This window comes from Gorilla gorilla, chromosome 1, assembly GCF_029281585.2.
Source record: "Gorilla gorilla gorilla isolate KB3781 chromosome 1, NHGRI_mGorGor1-v2.1_pri, whole genome shotgun sequence".
Classification (NCBI taxonomy): Eukaryota; Metazoa; Chordata; class Mammalia; order Primates; family Hominidae; genus Gorilla; species Gorilla gorilla.
In genome coordinates, this window is record NC_073224.2 from 136602642 (window position 1) to 136614797 (window position 12156).

The window sequence follows — 12156 nt, forward strand, 5'->3', positions numbered from 1 at the left end:
ATGTAAGTTTCAGGGCCTAGTATTAATCTACATTTAATCAGCATGAAAATGTTCCAGTAAATTTTTTTACACTGATCGGATATTTGATGCTAACAAAGGTTTATTAATCAAGAATTAATTTTTAGGTATGATAATGCTATTGTAGCCTTGTTTTTTATACAAAGAGTCATTTTCTGAAATACATACTGAAATGTTTATAGATAAACTGGTATGATACCTGGGATTTAAATATATGGGGTGGAGGGAGGTGCTAAGTGGATGTAGATGTCAATAGGGTCTGATTGACCAGGTATTGATTACTATTAGGGTAGGTAATTATCTTTGGATAAATTTGGATCTCTATAATAAAAAGTTTTTTTAAAAAATACTTAATTTGTTTAAGGTCAGCACATACTCTTCATTTATTTTCTATAGATTTACCTAACCAAGAGATGGTCCACTTGTTTAAAGAATCAGTGAGAAGATAATTGAGGAGGAAAGAGTGAAACTCCTCCTGTCACTTAGGAAAGGGTCAAAAAGCAATCAATTGAAATAAAAGCATCCACTGCTTCCAGCGCCTCTTGGCCCCATGACAGTCTGAGACATAAGCAAAATACCTGATCAAGCTTTTACAAAGGAAAAGGGACGATTTACACATGAGAATTTTTTTGTAAGTAGTAATAGTCTATGATTAAGTAATGGGCTGCAAAATCTCGAGTTTCTAATCACTAACCTGAATTTATGCCGAAAAAAGATTTTTATTTTTAATTGGCTCCATTCACTACTTTCCTAAAATGTGAATAATCTCCAATTCAATATTTCCTATCTCAGAAAACTTAAAATAAAATGCATGTGCCACCTTCAAAAAAAATAAACATAACTCAGTGGAGTGATTTTAGGTGACTCTTCTAAAATGCTGTACTGTGAGGAAGAGAAAATTAGCTATTATTTGGATGGAGATGTGGCAACAAGGAAAGGTTCTTTTTTTAACTGGAAGACACTTAACAATATCAAGTTAATAATAATTATTATTCAGAAGATTGAACACTAACGTTAGAGAGGAAACTATAATTGAGAGAGAAATGTTAAGGTTATAGGCAAGAGAATATGGAGTTGATTGATTAGGAGAAAGCTTTGGAGAAAGAAGACCTCTTCCTTTCTGATAGGAGGCAATTTGGCAAAGGTGGATGAACGTGATGTTTAAGTGATAGGTAGAGTTCATGGCTCTTATTCAGTTCTGTCCCCAACTCTTTACTGTATTTATTTTGTTCAGCAACCAGAACAGAATGTTATGCTTTGAATCATCACTGAGTGAGAATATCAGGGATTTCTCTCAATAATCAGAAAAAAATATGCCCACCAGAAAAAAATAAAAGTATCCTCAATATGTAATGTCTAGATGAGGGAGAGCCTGCATATTTTGAGCAGCACAAATAGCAGCTGATTAGGTCAGTAAATTGTCAAAAATCAGACTTGTGGCCAGCTGGCTTATAGAAGCACATAATGTTCTGGAGAACCCAGGAGTCAAATTGGTACCAGCTGAGGAGAGAGATATTGGGCAGAATGCCAAACTAAATAAAAAATATATAAGGAAAGGAAAAATTCTGAGTAGAAAATAAAAAAATGGAACATACCAAAGAGTTATTTGATAGTTGTTTTTAAAGATACAACTGAAGAGGTTTTCATTTGAAGCCTCAAAGCTCAAAAAGTGTTCTCTCATTACACTCAAGGGAGGAATGGAAGCATTTCAACTGGCTACAGTAGGAACATACCAGGAAACCTCAGACTGTTATGTACATGATTTCCATAAACTGACATTCTGCATTCAGCTCTTTCTTAACTGGATAGTACCAAGAAATGAAATCCAAGATCCATCACTGTAATTAACTTGATTATGCAATGGCAATACTTTCCTCCCCCAAAGTTACAATGGATATTAAATTGTTACTGAACATTGAAAACTTAGAATTGATTCTTAAATTGAACAGCAATAGATTAAAGATATGCTTTTTCGTTTGAAAGTATACCTCTCTTATAAGATTCTGCACATAGAAATTCATGCCTCTAACATTATTTCCAGATGTACTTCTGGCAAACTTTTATTTTTTTTAGCTAAACCTGCTTTTTAAACCATGTGACTGATTATATATTATAGAATAGAACCATTTTCAAGGCTGAAAGTCAAAATAAGAGATTCTAGTGATTACATATTTAAGTGATTTCCCATTCCAGAATGATATAGAGTGCAAGAATAATAATGATCCCACCCATAGCTTAATTTCTTTATATGCATGCCAAAAAATTTAAGAATTGAATTAATCTTTCTCTGATTTATGTATTCCAAGGGCAATAGGAAACCATTAATGAAATGCTACGTCTTCCAAAAAGTGATTAACCAGGTACAGAGGAATTGGCAAGTGCTCAAAAAAAAATCTTATTTAGTGTTTGGGCCAAAACTGTAAATTATTTTCAAATTATTTTCAGCAGACACTTCAATGCTCCAACGAACTAAGAAGAATCCTATTTTTTCAGCTGGAAGATGTTCCTCTTGGCATAATATCAAATCTACAAAAGCTCAAGCAAAAAAAATGGGAGAAAGTAAAAACATTTAAAATATTGTAAGTGGGAGGCTCTAATATATAATGGCAGAGTATATTTTTACAAAGAATTAAAATTCTTTTCTTTATTTTTATGTTTCTGAGAACACTATTCAAATTAGTTAATTAGCTAAATATTTGAAGAGCACTTGATTTTGTTTAAGTGAGGCACTAGTACTTATACATCGTAAATGCCTTTTCTACCACTTCTATTTTCCCCTTTCCCTTGTATCTCTATTTTTATAGCCTAAGTTAAAGATAGGTTAAATAAACTGGCATTAATAAATCAATGACACCAGGCTGTAAAATAAATAAATAAATAAAAACTTATGCAATACATTTTGGCATTAAAAGGAAAGCATTTGTAAATCATTTCTTCATATTCTCATTGTTTAAAAAGTATAGATATTAAAGAAAAAATGCAAAATGAAGAATCGGATAATGAAAAGTAAATAAAACATCTTCCATTATCTCACTACCTAAAGATAACCAACAAAAATATTACTTTTTCTGGCCTGTAACTTGATGACCAGTCTTTAAAAAATTTATACTTTTAGAGTAATATTTAAAATGCAATGTGTATCACAGTATTTTTATAAAAAATATATTAAATTTTGTGTACAGAGAGAGATATATATTTTAAAAGATATATATATGTATATACCTATGTATGCATATATATACACACATCTCTTTTGAATGACTATGTAACAGTCTGTTGAGTGAATATCGAGATTGATTATAATCTTTCGTTATTATAAGTGATATTGATGATTGTTTTATAATAGTGGCACATTATTTGTAATAGTTGCCACAAATTACTGAAACAAATACTACTGAACAGCTGTTTTGTGCTAATCACACTGCTGGGACACAGTAACACACAGGTAAATAAGACACAATTCCTGCCTTAAGAAGCGTAAAGCAGTGGAGGAAACTCCAAAATAAACAGGTAGTTTATGTAAGATTTTGAAAGACTGATATGATAGTGAGCTAAGGCATTCATGATGTCAAGAAACTCAGACTACTGTACAACTAGGGCTGCCTTTATAAAGAATTTTGCACCAGGGAAGAGGTCTGCATCTTGGTGTTCACTTATTGTAAGACAATTTTTACCCTAGTGTAAGACCGTGCTTTTTCTATTATCTAAGAGTAAGTTGGGTTAGTGTAAGTAGGCAGAGGCTCACAGATTCTTGGAAGTATTCAGTCAAAATTTTTGAAGGAGTTTCTTCAAAAAAAGAGCTATGCTGGAGAAGTGAGGTTGTCCTGCGAGGCATTTAGTCTATGGCACTGGGTGGCACCGATGATCCTGTAGGACTATGAACTTTGGGGCATTTTCCTAATTTTCCATCTATTAGTAAAATATAATATTTAGGAGAGCAATAATGGCTATTAAGAACCTTGAACAAGTCCTGGTGCAAGAATATTTAATAAATATATGCTGATTCAGTATGAAAAAAATCAGTCTCTTTTCAAATTAGCCATTTCAGACATTCAACCTCTGGGGTTTTGACTTCTATCTGTCTTTCAGTATTGCATAGAGGACATACATTATAATGGTTTAAATATAATGATACTACAAATACAGGAACTTATATGAGTGAAGGAACAGAAAGTAAGTAAAAGTGTGTTTAAATAGACTGGTATCTTTCTGACTGGCTCCAAGCTTAGTATATTGTGTAGGATTCTATTTGTAAGTCTTCTCCCAAATTCCCAGAATAGCAGGGTAGCCACATGAATGATGATTCCAGGTGGTCTGCCCATTCTCCTAAAAGGCTGCTGCCTTTGCACAGTGGCTGTCCTTTTCTTTCCTGAGTCCCCTTCATGTTGCCATTAAAAGGACCACAAATTTTCACAAGGATTTAGGATAACAAAGAATTAAGTTATCAGTTAAACAGAATGCTGGGTGACTAGAATACTTACGTGAGGGAAAATTCTGGGGATCAGAATTTTCAGCTAATTTTTGTATTTTTAGTAGAGATGGGGTTTCACCATGTTGGCCAGGCTTGTCTCAAACTTCTGACCTCAGATGATCCACCTGCCTCAGCCTCCCAGAGTGCTGGGATTACAGGCATAAGCCACCGTGCCAGGCCAAAATAACAATTTTTTAAAGACTTCCTTGTCTCCCATCTAGAAATAATTCCCTATTTCATGTTCTAAAAGGTACCTCTATCAAAATATTTTTGTCATTTTGTTATAATTATTTGTCTGATGCCCTAGTTGGAGCACAGGTTCTGCAAGAACAAATACCTGTAGAAAGTCACTGAATGAAAATAGTCCAACAGTCTGCAAGCCTAAAGTGTGATGTTTTGAATATGTATTGGTATGTTAATAACTCTAGACTTCAATTTGCTCGTATCCTGGGCAAGAAGAGCAAAGCTGGAGGCATCATGCTCCCTGACTTTAAACTATACTACAAGGCTACAGTAACCAAAACAGCATGGTACTGGTACCAAAACAGATATATAGACCAATGGAACAGAACAGAGGCCTCAGAAATAACACCACACATCTACAACCATCTGATCTTTGACAAAGCTTACAAAAACAAGAAATGGGGAAAGGATTCCCTATTTAATAAATGGTGTTGGGAAAACTGGCTAGCCATATGCAGAAAACTGAAACTGGACCCCTTCCTTACACCTTATACAAATATCAACTCAAGATGGATCAAAGACTTAAACTTAAGACGTAAGACCATAAAAATCCTAGAAGAAAACCTGGGCAATACCATTCAAGACATAGGCATGGGCAAAGACTTCATGTCTAAAACACCAAAAGCAATGACAACAAGAGCCCAAATTCACAAATGGAATCTAATTAAACCAAATAACTTCTGCACAGCAAAAGAAACTATCATCAGTGTGAACAGGCAACATAAAGAATGGGAGACAATTTTTGCAATCTATCCATCTGACAAAGGGCTAATATCCAGAATCTACAAAGAACTTAAACAAATTTACAAGAAAAAAAATCAAAAAGTGGGCAAAGGATATGAACAGACTCTCCTCAAAAGAAGACATTTATGCAGCCAACAACCATATAAAAAAATGCTCACCATCACTGGTCACTAGAGAGATGCAAATCAAAATCACAATGAGATACCATCTCACACCAGTTAGAATGGCGATCATTAAAAAGTCAGGAAACAACAGATGCTGGAGAGGATGTGGAGAAATAGGGATGTTTTTTCACTGTTAGTGGGAGTGAAAATTAGTTCAACCATTGTGGAAGACAGTGTGGTGATTCCTCAAGGATCTAGAACTAGAAATACCATTTGACCTAGCCATCCCATTACTGGGTATATACTCAAAGGATTATAAATCATTCTACTATAAAGACACATGCACGCATATGTTTATTGCAGCACTATTCACAAGAGCAAAGACTTGGAATCAACTCAAATATCCACCAATAATAGATTGGATAAAGAAAATGTGGCACATATGCACCATGGAATATTATGCAGCCATAATAAAGGATGCGTTCATGTCCTTTGTGGGGACATGGATGAATCTGAAAACCATCATTCTCAGTAAACCACCACAAGAACAGAAAACCGACCACCGCATGTTCTCACTTATAAGTGGGAGTTGCACAATGAGAACGTGTGGACATAGGGAGGGGAACATCACACACTGGGGCCTGTCAGGGGGATGGGGGTTAGGGGAGGGATAACATTAGGAGAAATACCTAATGTAGGTGATGGGTTGATGGGTGCAGCAAACCACTATGGCACGTGTATACCCATGCAGCAAAACTGCATGTTCTGCACATGTACACCAGAACTTAAAGTATAATAAAATAAAATAAAATAAAAAGGTATATTTCAACTCTACTATTTTATATATACATAATGCATCTCTCTTCGGTTAAAACAAGTCACCCATTACTTTGAATTAGCAGAAGTCATGCTACCAGTTAATATCTGATAAACCTTTACATTATATTTGAAATAGGAAAAGATGTTATTTTTCTTTTCTTTGATGTTGACTCTAGTTGTAAAGCATTGCTTTTATTGCATTCTGCTTAAACTTTACTTTTTAGTTTTGTTATTTTTATAGGTAAATTTCTTAATTTATATTAAAATATTACCAGATATTTTCATTTACTATCATTAATTATCCTGCAGCTACTACTCTCCTTTGAATGGAATTAAATTACATTATTTAAGGCTTGGAAAATGTTATTGTTCTCAAGGTTCTACTTCCTTACCTTGGTTCCAAAGAAATCTTTTCCAGTTTTCCAAACACCTTTGTATATGTGGAAGCTAGAAGAGCTTGTCTTTAAGGATTTTTGTTTGGCCTGACGCTTTACTCAAAATTTTTCTGAAAACTCATTTTCTTGATGTTGCCTTAAGTTCTGCAAGTATAAACCTTAAAGAAAGCAAATGCAGCTAAAAGCAACTATATTTGTAGAAGAACATTGAACTATTTAAGATGTTGACCTATTGGACATATGTAAAATGCCATAGCAGTTGGTGATACTTAAGTAAGGCATTAATAGTAAATTAGAGCAGTTAGACTTATATATAATTTGGGGAAATTAGTAACTGATAATTACTAAATAAAATCCATGAAAAACAAGCTTGATTATATTTTTCTCCAGGAACAAAACAGGATATATTTTTAAATACCATGGAAATTTCAGCAGGGGTGCCATGAAACTGATGAATTTGGCCTGGCGCAATGGCTCATGCCTGTAATCCCGGCACTTTGGGAGGTCAGGAGATTGAGATCAGCTTAACCAACATGGGGAAACCCGTCTCTACTAAAAATAAAAAAAAAATAAAAAAAAAAAATTAGCCGGGTGTGGTGGCGCTTGCTTGTAGTCCCAGCTACTCTGGAGGCTGAGGCAGGGGAATCCGGGAGGGAGAGGTTGCAGTGAGCCAAGATCATGCCAGTCTGGGGGACAGAGCAAGACTTGGTCGCAAAAAAAAAAAAAAAAGAGAGAGAGAAAGAAAGAAAAGAAAGAATCTGAGGAATTTTTATTATCGTCACATAAAAGGAATTAGTTCTAAGCAATTTTGCCAAGATATGTTGACAACATGGCTAGTGGATAAAATTAATTAAAAAATAAAAGTTAAAACAAGTAATAAGTAGATAATAAATAATCTATTATGAATAATTCACATATTCTCTCCCTTTAAAGAGAAAAAAGAGAGAGACCGCTTTGAAAATGTTAAATACTAAAATTATTTTTTCTAGGCTTCTATCTGACATTTTGCTATGTATCCACTCCCTGATTTTTTTTTAAGTTTCTAAAAATTAAATTATTTTCCAGTGGAAGGACATTAAACAGCACAACATTTTCACACGTCCTAGAATGTTTTTATTTTAGTGTAAGCCTTAACAACTTATTCCTTAATATGTACTTTGAACTTAATGCCTCTGGAAATATTCTTCTTTAAGAATAATTAAACATAGTTTTATAAATTTCTGGATTAAAATTAAGCCAGTAATTTCATATGCTAGAGATACATAGTAACAATCTCTTCTGAAAGGTGGAGCAAATATAGAAATGAAATAAGAAAATTCAGTGCTATTTTTGAACAAGCTGAAACCTTTTAACATTTATTTGCTGCATGAAGATAGTCAAGTTAATCCCTCTGAACTTCTATTTTCCCATCTTGATATAGGAAATACAATTGTAATTACTCCCTAGGGTTCTTGTGAAGATTAAATGAATTAATTCTAACATTTTTCCTAGTCAAGATGTATTTGAGTATCGAGAGAAGCTTATGAGTTTTGGAGGTAAAAGGAGAGGGGCCTCAGAATCAGGGGCTATTCTCCTAGTTTTTGTTAGTTCTTGTTCTATCTTCTGCATTCTCATTGGCTTAGTGGTTACCGACTGTCTTTCTAGCATCTGATATTGAAATCTGAGTTGGTGAAATTATGTTCTGTGAAGAAGAAACACTTAGCAGTAAACTTGGCCTTACCTTGGGTTTTGCTAGTGTGGCAGGTACTCTGAATTCAGTTTTATTTTCTATTGGCTTAGCTGCTTCTATTATAAGGTAATCTTGTCTGTCAATATAGAGGCTCCATGGTGGACCAATTGTCTCTCAACTCTCAGACATCTCTGTGTTTTACAGTGCGACTCATGAGGAATTCTGGATTGTGCTATGTCATACAAATTAGTGGAGAACTAAGGTTTGGAATATCGTCTTTCTCATGCCCTACAAAAAACTCAATGAAGAAAGGTAAGTGAAATATTTTATATATACATAATATATAAATATACAATAACAGTATATTTACTGTATATGAACAGTAAGTTAAATATTATATATAAAATATATATTTATATATAAATATACATTGTGTATATATATTACATCATGTATAAATTATATCATATATTATGTATATATTTAGGATGTAATTTATATAGATGTGTGTGTGCATGGCAGCTAATTATATATATATGCTTGACAGCTAGTAATTAATTTAACCATCATGACGAAGTGAAGAAAGCTCTGTAATTGATATTTTTCATTAGAAACCAAGTTTAAGAAATAGTTGAAATTGACTGAATCTGTAGCCAAAATAGATTGATATAAAAATAACAAGACACAGCCTATTGAATCTACATTTAGTTTCATTATTAGTCCACATCCTTTTTTTCAGGTTTATTACTTTAGGATTAGTCATTGTATTCTCCAAATGCTCTAAATTATTTTAAATGCTAATAATTGTGAGAGACGTAACCATAAAATCTTCTCTACCTCACTTTTTTCCATAACGGTAAAATAAACTAAAAGCCTTGGGCAGAATTAAACATTTTGTTAAATGAACACTTTGTTCAATGAATATTAGGATTTCCCTGAGTCTTGCTCAACACTTACATAGTATTGCAGGCTGAAAGATTTGTTTCCCCCAAAATTCACGTGTTGAAACCCTAAACCTCAATGTAACTATAATTGGAGACTGGGCCTTTACAGAAGTAATTAAGATTAAGTGAGGTCATGACAGTGGGTCACTGACCCAATAGTATTAGTGTCGTAAAAAGAGACACCAGAGAGCTTTCCCTCTCTCTCTCTCTCTCTTTGTGAGCACAGAGGAAAGGCTTTGTGAGGACAACCAGAAGATGGCTATTTGTAAGCCAGGAAAATTATAGGCAACTGTAAGGTTGTCTATCATACACAAAGATTCACACTTGAAAAATGTTATTGCAGGTGGTTGATCATAGATATACCTAAACTCTTTCTGTATTTTATCTATTAGTTGACAGTTTTTTCTTTCTGGTCCTCATCCTTAAATTGTCCCAGGCTAAAACATACCTTAGGATTGTATGGATATTTCTGCTGGGCCCAGTGGCTCATGCCACAATCCCAGCCAGGCTGAGGCTGGAGGATCACTTGAGCCTAGCAGTTCAAGACTAGCCTGGGCAACATAGTGAGACCTGATCTCTACAAAAGGTTAAAACAAATTAGCTGGGTGTGGTGGCTTGCTCCTCTAGTTCTAGCTACTCGGGAGGGTAAGATGGGAGAATTGCTTGAGCCCGGCAGGTCAAGTGTGCAGTGAATCATGACAGCGTCACTGCACTCCTGCCTGGGCAACAGAGTGAGACCCGGTCAAAAAAACAAGAACAAAAACAAAACAAAACAAAAAAGACAAAAAAACTTGTGTGGGTATTTGAATTGTCTTTACCATTATTAAGGAAAACAATCTGATCAGATAGTGGCAGGAAGTTGTGAAAGATTTAACACATTAGATTATACGGTGTTATTTGCACTTTATTTGACCTGCCTGAAAGAAGTAATGTTTACTCCAATAGCATACATTTTTATTGCAGAATTTCAACAATGTGGCCAGTAAGTAGTTCCTGCCTACCCCATATGTGTGTAAGTCCTAACCCAATAACATATTACAAAATGAACAAATTCATGACCTCAATCACAATTCTTGGCATTATTTTTTTAAAAAAGAAGGTGGTCTGGGAGAGACACAAGACATAAAATTTGCCCTAGTTTTTGAAGGTGTGGTAAAATAAGGCTAATCAGAGAAAAAAATAAAAGAAATCAAAGGCACCCAAGAATGAATGAGCAAGAAAAGTCTGCGGGTAGTCTTCAAGAATAATTTTAATAAGAAATATTAATTTCAGCAATACCTGTTTTCATACCTGGTTTTTCCCTAGAATGGTCGTACCTGGTTTTCTCCCAGAATTATCATAACTTTTTACTTAAAAAGGAGATACTTCTTTCTGGTAACTTTGTTAAAGTCTACTCCCTGCTCAAGGTGTGTGCTCAAAGTGAATCTGAATACTCACATTTGAACACTGTCACTTTCATTTCCAAATACAGCATTTGATTCACTGGAATAAAACTAAGAACTTGGATTTTAAATATGGAAAACAAATTACTGATCATGTTCTTAACTGAGTGTGTGATGGTCATGTACCTGAAAACCTATCAACTCAACAGAGAAGAAAAACAATGTTTGATGCTCTCATCTTCCTTTGAAACCCATTGCTTTGAAACCTAATGTTTTTTGCTCAGATCAGTGCACTCTAATTAGCTTCTGGAAATCCTTGAATTTGTATTTTATTAAAAAGGATACTACAATTATATGTATAAAAGTTAAAACCAATATTTTAAGTGTCATTTCTAATATCTTCATCTCTCTATTTTTAGTTGCCTATTTTTATTTTTGAGATAGTAATATGTATCTCAAATGTGAAACTTAAAAAAATAGTTTTTCCAAATATTCCTTATAATACTCCTTTTTCCATCAGGGTTTAAATGTCCTCTATCCTGGCCTTTCAATTTCATGATTTTAGTTTTGTCGAGATTCTCTTAATCCTTAGTTGATTATTCACATTTTTACCTAACGAATGAATGATGTTGCTCAGAATAGGACATTTTTACGTTTCCTGTGTAGTTGTACCTTTCACTGACTTCTTGCTTATTGGCTTTCTTCCCACTTCTTGTATGCATTGATCCCATTCTTGCTCCAGAGATGTTGCTCTAGCAGTTCCCTTTGACTAGAAAGTAATTCCTCTGCATGGCTCTCCTCTTTCCTTTAGGTTTCTGTTCAATGTCACCTCCTCAAGAGGCTTTTCCTGACCTCACTATTTGTCACTACAACACTATTTCATCTGTAGACCCTCTCTCCTGCTTTATTTTTATTTCTTTCACTTGGCTTTATGTAATTAGAATATATCATTGGCTATATTTGTTCAAGGCAATTTCCCTACTAGGATGTAAAAGTTAAGGTCCTTTAGGGCAGAAACATTGCATTATCCATTACCATATTTCAAGTATCTAGAAATCTGATATGGTAGACACTTAACAAATATTTGTTTATTGAATAAGTTACAAATACATGTCCCTCGCCAAACACATACACACACACACACACACACACACACACTGAATGAGAACACTGAACTCTGAGCTTTTTGTAAGTGTGAGTATTATTAATAGGCAAGACTTTCTTTCCGGCCTTGTTTAGGGAAAGGTCATACTAGCTCAAGGTCACACTTATTTGAAAGTAAGGATTAAGGAGGGCATTGTTAGAATTCTCTTATCTCTTTCCTTCTTTCAGGACCCTTTGTGGTAGTTTAGAATTACCTCAAAATC